Source organism: Podarcis gaigeae, assembly GCF_964106915.1.
Source record: "Podarcis gaigeae genome assembly, chromosome: 12".
NCBI lineage: Eukaryota > Metazoa > Chordata > Lepidosauria > Squamata > Lacertidae > Podarcis > Podarcis gaigeae.
In genome coordinates this window covers 33495406-33515135 of record NC_139688.1, presented here as the reverse complement: position 1 = coordinate 33515135, position 19730 = coordinate 33495406, and the positions used below count along the sequence as shown (strand labels likewise).

At 43.5% G+C, this 19730-nt stretch overlaps 1 protein-coding gene across 1 annotated transcript in view; it reads right to left on the bottom strand.

Moving 5' to 3' along the window:
• The window catches only part of HDAC9 (histone deacetylase 9), a 469199-nt gene extending 450363 nt beyond the window's left edge, over positions 1 to 18836 (bottom strand). Inside the window, exons 1-2 of the mRNA XM_083705231.1 lie at positions 18686 to 18836; positions 13646 to 13739 (exon numbers count right to left, since the gene is read on the bottom strand). The gene's annotated coding sequence lies outside the window, so the exon portion shown is untranslated. The remainder of the gene's footprint in view (positions 1 to 13645; positions 13740 to 18685) is intronic.
• Positions 18837 to 19730: the final 894 nt, after the last annotated feature.

Here is a 19730-nt window from a genome sequence, read left to right as displayed (position 1 = left end):
CCAGGATGTTTATGAATGTTTTGATTAGTGCAGACACTTCTCATTATCAGGGTGGTAAGAAATGACCTCTGGATAGTGTCTAGTAATTTTTGCTATGCTATCATAGGAGAACATGTGAGAATCTAGGAAATAACCCAGAAAATAGTCTTCCCCGCTTCAATCCTGAATATGCACAAGGCGCAGCAAGATGAACAGAGTAAATGAGCACTTAAATAAAGACAATTATTTTCAGTAGTGTGTTTTCTGCATGGCGCAGTGATCAGAATATCAGGCTAGGATTCGGGAATCCTAGGTTCAAACCCTTACTCAGGGATGTTGTGGGGATCAAATGAGGAGCGGCGAACTATGCACACTTCCCTGAGTTTCTGGGACGAAAGCTGGGCTTATAAATATTAAATAACCACTCCCATTGACAACTGAGGCATAGTTCCACAGTTTCTGAGTTACTAATGAATTCGAGCACAGCAGTGTCATTCAAATATACAGACTGACTGTTCCCTTAGGTCCCCCACAGTGATACTATGATGTCTTGTGACCCCCTAACACCTCCCCCATAAAATGTGGCCATTAAAAAAACCAAAACCAAATAAATAAATAATTTTAAAATGTGTTTTTTATAGAAAAAATACTGAGCACTCTAATGGATACCCCACTGGTGCAAAAAGCGCCCCCTCCCCAGGTGTCTATCTTAATATTAAATTTTAATGTAATGTTTGAATTCCAGGAAAGCAATTCCTCAGTTTGGAATTAGGATATGGAGGGATGTCATTATCATTCTCCCTCTTTTCCCTTCCAACCTGCCATTTTTCTTAAGCCACTTGGCCCCGAAGCTCCGATCTGCCGCAGATAAAAGCCTAACAGCAGAGATTCCCAATGTATGTTGAAAGATCTGAATTTTGGTTCTCGTCCTCGGAGTAATCAAATCTCAGTGATTTAAAGAAAGGCTGGATTTCTTACAATCACCCCATCTAGTTTAAATGAGGTGGAGGGGCTAGCAGGAGTTTCCTCCCTCTCTCTTGGACTTAGTGCCAAAGTGGGGGTGAGGGGGGGCAAGGAATATCTCATTCAGTAGTTCTAATTATAGTAGAATCATCTATCTGTGTCAGCATTACAGACTCCAAGAAACAAGTTACCCGGAGATGAAAAGCAGCAGATCAATAAAAGCTAGATGGGTTTTCAGGAGTCTCCTACTACAAGAGCACAAAAAGTAGCAAAGCAGCAATTGTCAACAGCTACAGTGCTCAGCTAAAATTTCTCCAGCCCACAATGAAATACAGCACTACTAATAACAAATGCCTATAGGGATTCCCTTTTTCTTCCTCATCTTCTTTCCATCTACAATGCGTTGTCCGACCCCACCCAACCCCTCATCCCAAAGAGGCACACCAGCCTACCAAGGTGGGGCCAGCCTGTTGCACTCCCATCAGCACAGCCACAAGGACCAGAAGGGCTAAGAGAGGTGTATTCTCCAGGTAGGAGAAAACCGCAATAGGAACAGCAGATGCCAGCATTGTCCTGGCCAATCAGTTTATGGCTGAAAACGCTTTTGCAGCTCCTTCCTGGAGATAGGCAGCAACCAGACCTTCCTGTTCAATGTGGGAAGACTGGGGGATAGAGGGGCATAAGTGCTGCCACATCCCTCACATGCATAAGAATTAAAAACAACTGCATATGGCTAAAGAGAGAGGGCAGCAAACAGGAGATGCAGATAGGGGAATATTTTTTACAGTAAGAATTGGGTACCATGCGGCAGGTTGGGATTAAATGTGGGCCCAAAGACTGAAAAGGTTGAAGGTTGTTGAATGAATATGTACAGCAGTTTGCTGGGAAGAGAAATCCAAGATGTTTTTTGAAAGCTTGGCTTGGAGTCAGTGGCAGAGCTTCATTCTCCAGCACCAGGGGGCAGAGAGCAGGTGGGGGCGGGGCTGGCGCGCGTCCCGGGGGCGTGGCATGCCACCCACAGTGGCGTGGCATGCATCCTGGGGGCGTGGCGCCCAGCGCAGGCAGGGGGGCAGTCGTGATGGCACCGCACCAGGATCACGCTGCTGGGGGCAGTGCGCTCCCCCTGCACTCCTCTTCCTCCGCCAGTGCTTGCGGTTATGAGCTCCTGTTCTTCTCTTTCAATTTGCTTAAGCAAGAATATTTGGGGCTAGAAGACAAAGCAGGGTGGATTGTCCACTTGGACACTCACCTCCTTTTAAACAATGCAGGCCTGCAGTTCACATATTCTGCTTCTTGGAATCAGCAAGGATGCCAACTGAACATTTCCACCAATTGGCCCTCCCTACTTTGCAGGGGCCGTCTCCCGTAAACAACTCCAATTTTCCATTTTGAGGATGCTTGTCCCAATGCTGCTAGCGATCAATGGCTAGAATGGCCATTCCTCAAAGTTCAGTTCCCTCTCCAGCATCTCTAGAAATTAAGTCTTTGAGGCTGTGTACACACTATAACTTTAAAGCACATTCCCCCACCCTCAAAGAATTCTAGGGCTGTGGTTTCTTAAGGGTTGCTAGGAACTGTAACTTCAGTGCCCAGAATTCTTTGAGGAAAAGAATATGTTTCGAATGTGCTTTGAAGCTACAGGGTGTACACAGCCTGAGCGAGGCAATTGCGTTTCATCTCTAATGCACAAACAAGGAAATGCACATGCATGAATGTGAAGAACCCAACATGCCCCATGGAGCGCACAATCTGCCAGGCCACATGGCGGTGATGCTTACTGTGATCTGTAGAAAACAGATTGTTGCACAAATAGCCTGTCCTGTTTTTGAAATGCTGACCGCAGGGCAGTCTGTTCCCAAGAAAATAAAAACAGTTGACAGAGTAGAATCGGGCTGAGGGAAACATTTTTCCACCCAAAGGCTTGCATTCTTTTATGGGCAACTGGATTCCAGCGGCCATATTCCAGGGGGTGGGTGGATTCTGAGGCAAAAGTTGGGTGGGGCCAAACGGGATTCTATTTATTTATTTCCATTTATGAACTGCTTCCCGTAAGATATCTTGAAGAAACATATATATATATATATATATATATATTTGCTTTCGTAGATTTTCACGGGTACAGGAATGCAGGTTTTGGTGTCCTCGGGTGTCTTCCCGTGTAAAAGTTGGGGTGTCTAGGCGACGTTTCGACGAGGTCTCACTCGTCATCTTCAGGCTGGTGCTTTCGGCTTCTTGTTACTGGAACAGAGCGGGATCTCAATGTTTGAGTTCCTATAAATACTGTAGAGGGGGTGTGGTGTCTAGCCTCCAATGTTCTGGGCAGAGAGGAAGTTCCCAGGCTAGTGTGCCTTTTCTTCTTTTGTTCCTTAATTACTTGAGAGATACCTTGAGTGATTTCTTGAGTGATATCCTGAGTACCACTTAGGTGGGTCATTAGGTGTGGGTCATTAGACTTTAGCAACTAATCCACACCTAATGACCCACCTAAGTGGTACTCAGGATATCACTCAAGAAATCACTCAAGGTATCTCTCAAGTAATTAAGGAACAAAAGAAGAAAAGGCACACTAGCCTGGGAACTTCCTCTCTGCCCAGAACATTGGAGGCTAGACACCACACCCCCTCTACAGTATTTATAGGAACTCAAACATTGAGATCCCGCTCTGTTCCAGTAACAAGAAGCCGAAAGCACCAGCCTGAAGATGACGAGTGAGACCTCGTCGAAACGTCGCCTAGACACCCCAACTTTTACACGGGAAGACACCCGAGGACACCAAAACCTGCATATATATATATATATATATATATATATATATATATATATATATATATAAAATCAACAATGAAAATAGTAACAGGAATTGCTGATACAAAAACAATGTTGTGTACAAAAACAGAACAGCAGGGGAAACGGCCTCTGCATTTCAAGCTGCCACCGACTACATTGCCTGAGGCTAAGGAGGAGGAAGCTGACAGGCTGTCGTAAGTCAGAAGGCAGGCAGGTGGGGCAGGCTGCTGGCAGACTGGAGTTGGTGGGGCAGGGCCCCAGAACTACCCAAATAGACTGACACCCACTGAGCTTTACTGCTTAGTTTGGAGTGTTGTTTCTTTGTTCATATTCAGCCTTCTGTTTATGAGGGGTCTCTGACTCCATTCCCAACACCACTCAAAATATATATCCCATTCACTCAGATCTTGGGCTTAACACTCATCTAACCCCAAGCCTCAGCAGCCAGGTGGCCTACTTTACAGAAGGCAGTCCTCTGCTAAAAAGGCTACTGGTCCAAGTACAGTTTAAAGACAAAGGAGATCAGTGATCTTGAAGTTGATTCACTGATAGTTAGCCTCTATGCAGCAGACTGAGCAAGCATATGGGTCACCTGGTCTAAGTTGCCCCCACTATGGTGAGATATGTTGCATTTCTTTGTAAATTAGAACAATGATTTCACAATTTTCATCTATAGCCTATGAATTGGCATATGCCAATTTTATGCAAACCTCCTCTGTCCTCTTTTTTGTGTGTGATGTGTTTCCACTTAGTGCGATGGGGCACTGGACTTCAGCGGACAGTTCAGGATCCACAACTGGGTTGCAGCCTTTTCTAAAGTCGGTCATGACAGCAGCATTGCCAACATACACTGGTTTTCCTTTGGTATTCTGAATCACCTTCTAAATTCCTTGCCTTTTCTTAGCCCACTATAGTTGAGTTGTGTTTCAGAAATGTTTATCTTCTGTCTGACACAGATCCTCGAGTATTTCTCTTTATGCCTTGGTAACCTCAAGATTCCATGCAATAAGTTGTTTTCAATTTGGCAGTTCATTGCCAGAGTGGTACTTTGAAGTGGCACTGAATCTTTGAACTATTTCTCAGAAAATGAAAGACATTTTACAATGGCCAAGTTGCCCTCTGTCTTTGAATGAGTGTACTACCCAATCTGTTGTCGACTTGTGATGCTATCTCTAAAACTCTTTAAAAGGAAGAAAGAACTACCAATATATTTGGTGATTACACTGTTCATTCTAAGTTTTAAATTCCAGGTTTTCACATTTTGCAAAGTTTATACCTCTAAAAAGGAGAGGGCTAAACCATGCCCCATGAGCTAGATGAGGCCTACAAAACAATACTTAGTGGCCCGCTAGACAGATGATAAATTTTACTGGGAGTGTTTTGTTGGTAAGGTAAAAGGTAAAGGACCCCTGGATGATTAAGTCCAGTCAAAGGTGACTATGGGGTTGCAGAATCATCTCGCTTTCAGGCAGAGGGAGCCAGCGTCTGTCCACATATAGCTTTCCAGGTCATGTGGCCAACATGACTAAACCGCTTCTGGTGCAACGGAACACTGTGACGGAAACCAAAGCGCACGGAACATTCATTTACCTTCCCACCACAGTGGTACCTATTTATCTACTCGCACTGGTGTGCTTTCGAACTGCTAGGTTGGCAGGTGCTAGGACATAGCAACGGAAGCTCACCCTGTTGCAAGGATTTGAACCGCCAAGAGGCTCAGTAGTTTAGACCACAGCGCCACTCGTTGGTAACATCTGTGGCACGACTTCAACAAAAGAAGAGCCTGGCTCAGGCCAGTGACCCATCAAACCAGCAGCCTGTTATCACAGTGGCCAACCAGGCAAGGAGGATTCAAACACTTTCCCCTCTTGTGGTTTCTAGCAACTAGTTTTCAGAAGCATTGTTGCTTCCAGCTGTGGAGGCAGAGCATAGCCCTCAGGGCCAGTAGCCATCAGTAGTCCTGTCCTCCATGAATTTGCCTAATCCTCTTCTAAAGTCATCTGCTGTAGGTTGGTGACCATCACTGCCTCCTGTGGGGGCACCAAATGCATGTCTAAAAGTGTGTCCTGGGTCTGGAAACATTGAAGGCTTCTGCTACAGGACAAATGGAAGGTATTCTTGACATGCTGAGATTCAAGGCTAGGAGCATAGGAACATGTTCCTCTAACCCTGGAACTCAGAGGTCTTATGCTTTATGGAAGAATTTAGCAATTATTTATTTACACACACTCCTCTGGGTCCCCCAATTTCTGTCCATTAAAATTGGTAGCCTAACTTTGTTCAACAAAACACTTCCTGGCAGGAATGTGAAACAATACAAAATTGAGTCCCACCTATTCTTTCTCATTCTGATTATGAAGGTACCCTTTTTCACCTTGGAAGACAGGGAATAATACCCAGGCTGAATGAAGGGCAGTTAAGGCAGTGTATGGTTTAAAAAAAGTGTATGACTCCCATTGTAAAGTCACCTCGGCAAGTGTGCTGCTGCTGCTCTGAATTTGGGCAGTTTAGCAAGCTTTCATTTATCTCTCTGTGTATGTGTGGATCACGGTGCATGTGTTTTTTAATATTAAAAAAAGCCCATTTATGAACACATAATTTAGGAAGGTAATTAGTCATGCAATGCAGCACTGCCCTTCAACAATTTATTTCTATCAGCATTATTAATCACAGCAGAGCAGATGTCTTAGGGACAAGCCAAGGTTAAAAACAAATGGTACAACATCATGAACTAGTGCACAAGACGATAAACTGCAGAGTTCCTCAAGTTGTAGGAGAATGCAGAAGGGGCTTGCGCCACATCTTCCTGCAAACTTGTTTCATAATCCCTCATTACCGTGATCTGTTATCGGCAACATTCATTACTAACCATTAGTAATGCCCTACTGTTATTTTTTTGCACTATCAAGAAAGACAAGGAAGTATGAAGACAAAGATGTCCCACGAGGCTTCTGTTTTTGATGGACTTGGTTGAGAACTGATAATATGCAAGGCCCCGCCAGCACAGCCTATGGTTAGGGATGATGGAAGATATCCATCAACATCTGAAAAGGTCAGAGGTTCTTTATCCCTGATCTTGGCTGTACTGACCTTTTTAGAGCAGCCCTTGCTTCTACACTTTTTAAAAATACTGTACCCAGCTGTCCACGGTCAGTATTACACAGGTTGTTGCTTTGATACAATTCTGCACTCACAAATGCACAATGTTCTCTCTCTCCTCATGCTAGTCCAACCTTGCCGATAGTTCCAAGGTTGCAGGTCCAATCCCCGTATGAGACAGGTTAAAATTTCTGCATTGCAGGGGGTTGAACTAGATGATCCTCAGGGTACCTTACAACTCTATAATCTATGCTTCTATGTAGTGAGTCTGTTGGTGTCACTGTAGGCAAGCATAACCAATCAGAATAAGGTCACTGCATTCTAGACTGGTGGTGACACAGGTAACCAGAGGACATTTGCTCTCCTCTAAGTATGCCCAAAAAGAAGAGAAAGAGTGAAGGGGTTTGCATTATTTTATGCATTTGGATTATTTGCACTCCTACTAACTGGAATTCCCAAGTTGGATTACAACATGTTTAAAATACAATAAAACAGGCAAGAGTGATTTATGTGCATTTAATACAAATAGGCAAATATTTTCAGGGCTTATTCCAAACAAACAACCCAAGAACAACAACACCCCATCAAAATATATAGTCAGAATAGAAGACTGATTTTTTAAAGGCAGATAGAAGCAACATAGATAAAAGGCCTGTGTTGTTGTTGTGCCTTTTAAAAACTGTTGATTATCTAATTCTAAAAATGCATTAATTTATGTTGCACAGTGCCTTGAGACCCAAACTGGATAAAGGCTGGTATATAAATGTTTTAATAAATAAAAATAATAAAACCAGAGTGGGCACTACTCATCTCTCCTCAGATGGCAAAAACACCTGAAGGAGAAGCATCTGATCATGATCTTGCTATTCTTGCAGTCTCTGAACTGTCTTCAAAGCATTAGAGCACTCTAATCTGAAGGTTACAAGATTATGGAAAAGAATTGCTAGACTGTCTCTGTCTAGAGCGACTGCAGCTGGCATTCTATGACAGAAGCCCCTTGTACCTCCCCTAGTTCTAGGAGTGTCCTAAAACTGTGGATATGTTCCTTTAAGACTGGGGTGGTTCACTTGGACCCTCCTGATTTTGTTGGATGCTAATGTCCATGATGCTTTGGCCACTTCATGAGAAGAGAAGACTCCCTGGAAAAGACCCTGATGTTGGGAAAGATTGAGGGCACAAGAAGAAGGGGACGACAGAGTACAATATGTTTGGACAGTGTTCTTGAAGCTACCAACATGAGTTTGACCAAACTGCGGGAGGCAGTGGAAGACAGAAGTGCCTGGCGTGCTCTGGTCCATGGGGTCACGAAGAACCAGACATGACTAAACGACTAAACAACAACAACAAATGTCCATGAACCCCAGCCATCAAGGCTAATGGCCAAGAATGCTGGAAGCCGGAGTCCAGCAATATCTAGAAAGCCACAGGTTTCCTACCCGTGCATTATGGATGCAATAGCGCAGCCATAAAAAGCAGCAATTGAAATAATTAAAAACAGCAGCAGAGCTGGATCTTAAAAGCCTTTTTCAAAGAAAACGTTTTCAATTTCTGTCAGCAGGGAAGGAGCCAGGCAAATCTCCACATGAAAGGGAATGCAATATACATTGTATGGGAGTCTAGGAACATTTGAAGGACTGTAGGCTCTGCATCTCTACAAACCCATCTAGAACAGGCCAGGCCAGCCAACCCATTTGTCAGACGGACAAATCAGTGATCTGAGACACTGCTATAGAATGTTTACTTCTTTGCCAAAATCAAAGGTATTTTTTTATTAAAAAAAAAAAGATCTAGAATGACTCTGTATTTTTCTTACCATGCTACTGTTGTTATATTTCTGCCTTTTCATTTTTTGCTTTGTTTATAAAAATGGTCTGAAAATGCATTTCCTTTTCCACATGAAACACACACATATTAAAGAAATAAACAGAGCAGGATTGTTAGCTGTCGGAGGATTCTGCTGCTGCTCTTTGCTCCCTGCCGCCTCTGCCACCCTTGGCTCTGTATCCTGCCGTAAATGGGTTTCTCAGGACTGGGCTGCCTATGAGGCAGACTGAAGCAGCTGCCTCGGGTGGAGAAATCCCACAGGAGAACGAGAACTCTCACGAGATCTTGCAGAGCTTTCATGAGGGCTCGTGAGATCTCACTGGAAGTCACTACTGCTGTGCAACCCCAGTAAGTGAGGCTCTGGTAGACTCCAGACTTCACCCCAGACAGTAAAATGGGATGGGCTGCTCCTGAGGTGTCCTATTCAAGAGGGGCATGGATAAGGCTGCAGTGCTTCCTCTTGGAAGCTCTCAGCTATCGCAAGAACAATGCCTGCATTCCAAACAGAGTGGTCTGTCCTTCCTCACATTTAACAGCAAGGACTGGTCTGGCTTCTGCCCTCCCTCTGGGGTTGAGATTGGTCTGCCCTTCTCCTCCCCATCAAGCCGTGTACTTTGGTGAATGTTTGTGAGCAGATGTACGCCACTGGCATGCAGTCCCTGAGGACCTCTCACCATTGGAGATAGTCTTTGCAGGCTAAAAGGTTGCCCACTCTTGCTCTAGGAGAAGAATTTATCCCCTTATACAGGACTTCTCTCCCCAGCCCAGACATTCACCAGAAGGAGACTGGCTTTTCACACCTGATGAATCTCACCTTCCCTTTGGCTCAGCTCTGAAAAAAAACCAAGTAACATTGCCTAGTAATTTAAAGCTGAGTTTCCACAAGCTACGTGATCTCTGTCCTGATTAGGTTTCACCTCTGTGACTAAAGACTGGCCAGGTGGATATGAGAGAAGATGAGACAGTATTTAACTCTTCAAGCCTTTTTTGGCTAAGAGTAACTGGGAATAATTCTCCCTGCACAAATTTGTTTCATCTACTGAATGGAAGATGCCGTGCAGGCTGGAAAAAGGATTGCTGGAGCAAGGCAGATATGTACACTTACTATAATTACATGTAGTATGGTTTATAACAGGTTCATTGCATGTGCCTTAAACAACAACTGTGCTAAGTATTAGGTTTAACATGGCAGCCCTTAGTGGCTTAGGACTATCTTAAGGAACACTTGGTCCCAAGGCAGAGCTGGATGGGCTTCAAAAAGGACCTACGTATGAAGCCTTTCTCTCAGGCTCCCAAGGGCTTCCAGATAAATTGCATCAGTTCCACTCTCTAAGCACTTTTTCATGGAAGTTGAAAATGTTTTGATAGACTTTCAATACTTGACATATGAAATTGGCTGTTGCCTCAGTTGCAGCTATGTAAAACAATTTACAGTTGTACCTTGGCTCCCAAACACCTTGAAAGTCAAATGTTTTGGTTCCTGAACACTGCAAACCCGGAACTGAGTGTTCCAGTTTGCGAATGTTCCTTGGAACCCAAACATCTGACGTGGCTTCTGATTGGCTGCAGAAGCTTCCTGCAGCCAATCGGAAGCCATGCCTTGGTTTCAAAATGTTTTGGAAATTGAACGGACTTCCGGAACGGATACCGTTTAACTTCCAAGGTACCACTGTACTCCCAGGTAAGCATGTTGTAGCCATAATGTACCGTATTTTTCGCCCTATAGGACGCACCTAGTTTTTTGGGGGGGGAGGGAAATAAAGGGAAAAAATTATTTCCCCCCCCCCCCCAGGCACGGGGCTGGCGCGGGGGAAGCCCAAGCTTCCCCTGACCCCAGCTCCCAGAACAGCCTGCTATCTGCAAGCCTAGGGAGCCGCAACGGACTCCCCAGGCTTGTGGAGAGCTGCGCAAAGCCCGGGCGCGCTCTTCAGCGCGCCCGAGGCTTCGGAATGCAGGCAGCTCTGCGGAACCTTTGGGAGCCTGGTGCGGCTTCCTGCCGGCTCCCAAGGGTTGTGCAGAGCTGTGCGGAGCCTGGGAGCGCAGGCAGCTCTGCGCAACCCTCCAGAGACCGGCGCGGCTTCGCGCCAGGCTCCCGAGGGCTGTGCAGAGCTTCTTGAAGCCTGGAGAGGGAGAGGGGTCGGTGCGCACCGACCCCTCTCGTTCTCCAGGCTTCAGCGAAAGCCTGTATTCGCCCCATAGGACGCACACACATTTCCCCTTCATTTTTGGGCGAAATAGGGCGAAAAATACGGTATTTGACTAATAGCTTTTAAATTACTGTTTTTAATTGGATTTTATGTATGCCTATGTAGATTTTCTTATAAGCCCTTCCAAGTGCAACTGCAGAAGACCAGGATATAAATAATAACATATTATCGCTGTAACTGCCTAGTACATTTTATCTAACACTGCTCCATGGATAATCAAGACTGTAATTTACTATCAGATTCCACTCAAGTCATTTTCACCCAGAAGCAATACGTTCCTAAAAGTGTGCATGGAACACTGTGTGTAGGTGTTGGTTTTTATGGGCAATATCCAATCGGTTGTGGATTTGTTTTGACAATTGTGCATCCATTGCGGCAGTTTTGATAATGCTCCTGTGGGATACAGCTTAGATTGCTATAAGTCCTTGCAAAACCAGTTTAAGTTAGTCTACCTTCAGCAATATCACCGCAATGGCTTCCAGTAATTACTGTGTGTACATAGCATGGGTGGCCTTCAATATTTAAAAAGCTGGTCCTCCTGGAATTCGAAGACACATATCCCTACCAATTAAAAATGCATTGCAACATCTGTGCATGGAGTGGACTTTAAAGACTCAAGGAAACAAGGGAAAATGATACATGAATTAAAAAGCGTAACTATCACACTGTAATAGATTATACAAAGAAATCATGTGAAAGATCCCAAAGGCTGTAAAATAATTCCATGTAAAGGACAGACAATAGTTCTTAGTTTGCTTTGTTTCTATAGCAAAGAGAACAAGTGGAACAAACTGTGTTTTGACATTGAGCAAGTTTAAACACAGTGAAAAGCCTTGTAGTAAGAAAACACTTGCAAAAGAAAATATTGAATTTTTAGTCTCCAGTTTCTTGCCTGAACTTTAAGACAACAAGATACCATGGTCAATTTTTTCAGGGTTACTGACCTAACTAAAATAATGCTAAGATAAAATCTAGAGTGGGTAGTTGTCATGAGCCTCATGAGAATGTGCTGGAGAGGCTGGTCAGATCAGGATGATGCTCGAGGAGTTGGACTTGGATGAACCCGGGGAGAGACTTAGTAGGTTGAGCCAGACCTCGCCTGGTCCTCAGGAGGTTTCAAAGTTGTATGGGAAGGAAGATGGGGGACACAGAATCAGACCCCAGAGAGGGACTCAGAGGGCTGTTGGGAGAAGAAGGTGGGTTAGGCATCAGGCATGATCAGTTGGCTCCACAGGAACTCTCCCAACCACCTTTCCCTAACAGCGAGTCTCCACCTGCATAGGAGGTGCTGGGGTACAAGTCTGGCTCTGAGCCTGTGTTGTCCCCTCCCCTGTCACCTAAGACATGGAGATGCCACTCTGAGCAGATGGTTCAGGGCCAGCACACTGGAAGAAGTGCCTGTTTGCTTGCCCAGTCCAAATATGCTTCTCCCTTGCCTCACTAAAGCTGGGCTGTGCTGGGCTTCTAATCTTTGCCTTGCCTATGCACTGCTCTGATTTGAGCATTAAAGATTTTGTCAGAAACCACAATCCAAGTTTGAGTTCTTCATCCATTGAGAGCCAGGACAGTAGTAAGCATGCATGCTTCTTTCCAATCAGTTCTTGCTCTTAGAGTTTCTCAAAAAGTGTCAAGTCTCAGAGTTGTTGCTCATTATCAGCTCTTGCAATTAAGCTGAATTAATTAAAGCTTAAACCATGGTAAAAAACAACAACCAGAACTGTGCACAAGGAACAAGGTGCTATGATTGTGGTCTCAGTGGGTTCTTGGACCAACTTACTGATTTTATAGCAGGCATTTATTTGAGTCTGAATTAGCAATCTTTTGTCTCAAAGAATACATTGTGTGATACATGTGGTTTCGGGAAAGAGCTGTATGAATGCCACATCCAAATCCATAGAAAGTTTCATAATACTCTGGAGTAAAGAGGAAACACTTGCTGAGTGACATGAGAATTATGAAATAAATGTAGCTTTTTATAGGCAACAGCCTTAGTGTTAAGTTCCAGTGTGTCACATCCACTTCCTGTTATGCTTACAAGCTTTGCCTCACTTTTTCCTTGAGATCTTTATCCTGTTTATATACCCTTTCTATGTTTGTTTTCAAAATTTTAAGCTTATTAAGCCATAATGGCTTATTTAGAATCAGAACAACATAACCAAGGGGCTACTGATAATAACATGCTGCATGCTCCCTTTTTTTCTTTAGATCAATGAAATGTTCTAGGTTCTGCTACCCAGATTTGGCTTCTTTCAGATGAGAGCAAACTGAATATTGCTGGTATTATTTCATAATGTTTTCTTCATATAATTATTTTATTTATTTAAGAGTTTTTTAGATGGACTTTCAGCTGAAGATGATTAGCAAAATGAGGCAGTCCGGAACATATAAAAATCAACGATTGCAACAAAGCAGGAGATGAAAGCAGCACAAAACACACACAAAAACATTGATAAAAACAACAAAAAGGAAAACGACATGAATAAAATTAATCATTAAAAGCTTAGGACATAAGAATGTATTCACTAAGTGCTTGAAAGGTAACAGCACTGATGCCAGCTGAATATTCCTGAGGATAACATTCCAGCAATGGCGTAGCGTGGGTTGTCAGCACCCGGGGCAAGGCAAGTAATTTGTGCCCCCTAACCCATGGATTTGCGCCCCCTAACCCTAACCCCCAGATGTTGCGCCCGGTGCGGCCAGCCCCCCCTGCACCCCCATGCTACGCCACTGCATTCCAGAACCAAGGCACCACCGCTGCAAAGGCTGTACTGCTGGTCATAACCTACCGTATGACCCAGAAGGTGGTACCTGGAACAGGGCATCTGATACAGGCTCATATGGGAGTAGATAGTCCTTCACTTGCTCCTAAGTCTTGTAAGCCTAAAAGTCAAAGTGAGAACCTTCAAGTTAGAAGTCAGTGAAAATATTTACATCTTTAAACACACACACTCACACATACTAGGCTGCAACCAACTCAGAGTACACTCAGAGTATACTTTGAATTATTCGAACAAAATTTGTCCTATGCATTAATCCAGTGCATCTACTCTGAGTAAGACTCATGCTGGATATAACCTATTGAGTTCATCAAGTCCCAGGCAAGTGTGGTTGTCAGGAGCCAGCCCAATCCACAATGTGTTAGGCTAGACTATTCTGATCCTAGCCATTGAATCCCACTAGATAGTCCTAGGCAACTTTCACTGTAATATCAGTGGCACCAAATATTCACAGCTCCCGTTGAATACTGTGAGAAAAGGAGCAAGCCTTCCATTAGTGGAGATGTAATCCTTTGTTTTTGACATTCCAGCTGGTAGCAATGGAAAAAAGATTAAGATATTTGAAAAGTAAGGATTATGACCTCACATAGGGAATAAGCAGTAGCAACTAATGCTATGAGCCTCGCTCCACTCATGAAGCAACAGAAAAGAAGAAAAGTTTGGTTTTTTACAAAGTACTCTGTGAGGTATTTTCAACACTATAGCTACTAAGGTAAAGGTAGAAAAAATAAAGGACTCCTGGACAGTGAAGTCCATTCAAAAGTGACTATGGGATTGCAGCGCTCATCTCGCTTTCAGGCCGAGGGAGCCGGCATTTGTCTAGAGACAGTTTTCTAGGTCATGTGGCCAGCATGACTAAACAGTTCTGGTGCAATGGAACACTGTGACGGAAACCAGAGCGCACGCAAACACCGTTTACCTTCCCACCACAGCAGTACCTATTTATCTACATGCACTGGTGTGCTTTTGAACTGCTAGGTTGGCAGGAGCTGGGACAGAGCAATGGGAGCTCACCCCGTCGCAGGGATTCGAAATGCCGACCTTCCAATCAGCAAGCCCAAGAGGCTCAGTGGTTTAGACCACAACACCATATATTTCATCAAATAGCAGGGAAGCTGAAACAGGAATTGCGATGGGCTCTATAGGGGACATTCAGATGTGGGGGATATTGTGTTAGTTTTCCTGAACAGGGTGTGCCTGAGTGCAAGGTCCGATCAGGATTTGTTTTCAGTATCTGAATATAGAAAGCTGCCTTGTACTGAGTCAGTCCATTGGTACATCTTGCACTATATTATCTGCACTGACTGGCCATGACTCATCAGGGCTTCAGACAATGCCAGCACTACCTAGAGATGCCATGGATTGAACCTGCAACCTTCCACCTGCAAGGCAGATGCTTTTCCACTGAGATATGGCCCCTCCCTGAGCACAGTTCACTGTCTTTCTACATTGCAAATACACTCATTTTCTCCCCAGATTTCTCCATTTTAGCAACCTGATTTGGAGGTCTAGTGGGTGGGGAATTGCTCAAAGAACTACCAACAGATCCTCATTGACCTTGTTCACACCTGATCTAAAATCTGAGGTTCACAGAAAATATAGTGCCAAAAGCCTTGTTCTAACCCACCCTGAAGTAGCACTTGTAGTGTTTGCCACCCACAATGTGTACAAATTAAACTGATGCTTGTAACTCAGACTGCCATGCCATTTCCCATAGTTTTACTTTTTCATAAACAGTCAGAAGCATAAACTATAGCATACTACTGCTTTCATACTGATGCTTTCATCTGAGAAAAAATGATGGAATAAGCTGCCACCTAGAGTTTGAGAACCAGCTTGATATTATGGCTATATTTTACTTATTGCTCAGAGATAGTACTTCTGGTTAGACAGCATTGTTTTGAAGCACGACTCGAGAGGGGTACGACGCAGATGCCAATTACAAACGAGACTGAGGACATGCCACCCTAATGGATAGCATCTTTGCTGTATGATGAGATTTATATATCCCACATGACTGCAATAGATGCAATAACAATGGTAGCTTTCAATATTTCTGCAACACAGGAGCTGTTCATCAGGACTAGGTGCGTAATTTGTCGTGTCAGTCGTACCGCTTTAGGATATCAGGGGGAGATCACATATCTGACTTCTCAGGGCACCACATTTAAGAAGGATATTGACAAGCTGCAACATATGCAGAGAAGGGCGACCAAGATGAGAAATGGTCTGAGAGCAAAGCCTTATGAGGAATCGTTGAGGGAGCTGGGTATGTTTAGCCTGGAAGAGAGGAGATTGAGAGGAAATATGATCGCCATCTTCAAATATCTAAAGGGCTGTCACATGGAAGATGGAGCAAGCTTGTTTTCTCCTGCCCTGGAGGGTAGGACCCGAACCAATAGATTTGAATTACAAGAAAGGAGATTCCGACTAAACATCAGGAAGAGCTTTTTGCCAGTAAAAGCTATTTGACAGTGGAACAGGCTCCACTGAGAGGTTGTGGTCTCTCCTTCCTTGGCGCTTTAAAAGCAGGATGGACATCTTTCATGGATGCTTTGTTGAGATTCCGGCATGGACTAATGACCCTTGGAGTCCCTTCCAATGCTAAAATCCTATGGTTCTATGATTCTATGACCTCCAAAACTAGCATGTCTTTGAAAAGGACTCAGCCTAAACGTGCTACATTTCTATATGGAATTTTGCCTTCAAAGGGGACATTAAAATGTACACACACATTTAGAACCCGAAGTGCTACAGTCCAAGATTAATCTTACTAAAACTTTTGCATTAAAATGCTGATGAATTTTTAAGAGGACCTTTTAAAAAAATTCTCAAGGTAATATTGAAACGTAGAGAACTGAATTCAAGATTGGAAAAATGAAAATAAAAATGAAACTAACTTCTTCACCAATCCCCTTGGTGAATAAGTTCTTCATCTTCTGGGTCAGACCAAAAGTCCATCAAGTCCAACATCCTGTTTTCCCCAGTGGTCAACCAGACACTTTTGGGAAACCTGCAAGCTGGGAATGATGAAAAAGATCTCTCCCATTGTTGCTCGTCAAAGATGCACTGCCTCTGAAATCAGATGTTGCATATGGCCATCAAAATGAATAGATGGGAATTTGTCTAATCTTTTTGGAAACCACCTAAACTAGCAGCCAGCAGTGTGTGACAACAAATTCCATGAATTCATTATGTATTATGTGAATAAGTACCCTTTCTAGTGAAGTAAGTGTATGGAATTCTGGGATGCTCTCTACATTACATTTTTAAAAAAGAGAATACCAGCACTGTTTTTAACATGATATGAGCTTGAGTTTACAAAGCTGTAAATCGAAAATGAAATTCAACAAGTCTGTACAGGCACCTTTGACATACATCTATTTATTGGGAAATTGAAAAATATTCCTTATTTTGTACCATTAAAAGTATGTTTCTCCTTTACACTATTGCCTCAGAAGCAATTGTTGAGCAATATCTGCCACCTCACAAAGTCTCTGGCAACTAGAAATGTCACTTACATTGGCTGCATTGAACTGTTGCTGGACTTATTTAAAATCATTTATATACCTTTTCAGGTTTCAAAAATCTTGACATGCTATGTTTCCATCTAAGTTATATTGTTAATCCTGCTGCTATTATTAGCATGATTTTATTTTGTGAACCGTCCTGAGACCCCTGGGTATATAAATTCAATAAATAAAATAATAATATAGCAGAACGCTAGCCAAATGCAGTTTTTGAGTATCCAGAATATTGTTCAAAATGTTGCCTTGCTGAAATATCCAGTTTTTTCACCAACTCCACCAGCCCTGTTCAGCCTACAATTCCCAATGGGTTTTTGCATATGCAAGCCACATGCCTTATTGAATGAAAGCATTTTCCTTCATTTAACTTTTTTTAGCTTGCTGCTTGCATGGATTAACACATGCAATGCAATAAACTGACCAGCAGAGGGATTTATAGTTCTATTGAAGCTCAAGAACTGAATAAGCTTTGAATGCTCTGTTCTATTTAACCATATAACAGCACTTGAAACAGTCATGGCTTCCACTAAGGAATTATGGGAGCAGTAGTTTGTTAAAGGTGGTGGCAGCTTTTAGGAGGCCTCTATTCCCCTTCCGGGACGCAGGTGGCGCTGTGGGTTAAATCCTCAGCGCCTAGGACTTGCCAATCAAAAGGTCGGCGGTTCGAATCCCTGCGGCAGGGTGCGCTCCCGTCGCTCGGTCCCAGCGCCTGCCAACCTAGCAGTTCGAAAGCACCCCCGGGTGCAAGTAGATAAATAGGGACTGCTTACCAGCGGGAAAGTAAATGGCGTTTCCGTGTGCGGCTCTGGCTCGCCAGAGCAGCTTCGTCACGCTGGCCACGTGACCCAGAAGTTTCTCTGGACAGCGCTGGCCCCTGGCCTCTTAAGTGAGATGGGCGCACAACCCCAGAGTCTGTCAAGACTGGCCCGTACGGGCAGGGGTACCTTTACCTTTACCTTTATTCCCCTTCCAGAACTACATTTTCCAGAGAGTTTTCACAATCAATCCCACTTTACAGGGAACTCTGGGAATTGTAGCTCTTTAAGGGGAATAAGGGTCTTCTAGCAACGCTCACCACCCTTAACAAACTACACTTCCCAGGATGCTTTGGGGAAGTCATGTTTGTTTAAAGTGGTAACATAGTACTTTAAATATATGATGATCCCTGGAGCAGGGATAGGCAACTTAAGGCCCCGGGGGCCAGATGTGGCCCAATTGCCTTCTCAATTCTGCCCACGGACGGTCCGGGAATCAGCGTGTTTTACATGAGTAGAATGTGTGCTTTTATTTAAAATGCATCTCTGGGTTATTTGTGGGGCATAGGAATTTGTTCATCTCCCCCCCCCCAAATAGTCTGGCCCACCACATGGTCTGAGGGTCGGTGGACTGGCCCACGACTGAAAAAGGTTGCTGACCCCCTGCTCTAGAGCATTGTGTGGGACCCTGACCCAACCTATGGATCTTTTATGTCATATCTCTCTCTCCCCCCCCCCCATAGGTTTAATTGCTAAGGAAGCCTTACCACTCTGATATTGCAGACTTTTTGTAAGGAAGCCAACACCTCCTGACTTTCAAAGGCTGTTTTATGCGGATATCCTGGTGATAGCTGGCCTTTTTCAACATGGTCTTTTTATGTTTTTATACTAATGGGGTTTTATAGGTCAAAAATTATTTTTTAGCTTACCTATATGTTAAGAAAGGTGCAGTGGTACATTTATTAAATCATGACAGAATGTCCCAGTTTATGGTGCCTGATTTATATAAATTTAAATAATAGTAATAATAATAATAATAATAATAATAATTTATTTATACCTCACCCATCTGGCCGGGTTTCCCCAGCCACTCTGGGCGGCTCCCAACAGAATATTAAAAATACAATAAAACATCAAATATTAAAAACTTCCCTAATAACAATAAATAATAATAATTTATCTGGGTGACCTTTTTAGGTTTTATAGGGGTCATCAATCTCCATGCCACTGCCTTAAAAAAAAAAGCTTCCTACTCAAATAGCTGTCTAGATATCAAGTCAGAAGCTGCCTTGTATCAAAGTTAGACTACTGCAAACAAGTATCGTTTACTCTACTGGTGGCAGAAGCAACCTGGCCTCGATGCAGGTTAGGCTGTGCATCTATCTGGTCAGCTAGACTCACACCCAAATCCACACTTTCAACTTTGTTGATCACTTGGGCACAACTTGAATGGCAAATATCTGATTGAAGGTGTAAAAAAACAATTAATAATGGGTGAATCTAATCATGGCTCCATACACCCCCCCCCACCAAGAATCCTAGGAACTGCAGTTTATCTTTAACAAATCTACCTTTAACAAACTACGGTTCCCAGAGCTCTTTTTTGAGAGAGGTGTGTGCTTTAAAAGTATGGTGTTATATAATGTATAATATAACATGTATATTATGTATACAGTAGTACCTCGTGTTACATACGCTTCAGGTTACATATGCTTCAGGTTACAGACTCTGCTAACCCAGAAATAGTGCTTCAGGTTAAGAACTTTGCTTCAGGATGAGAACAGAAATCATGTTCCGGCGGCGCGGCGGCAG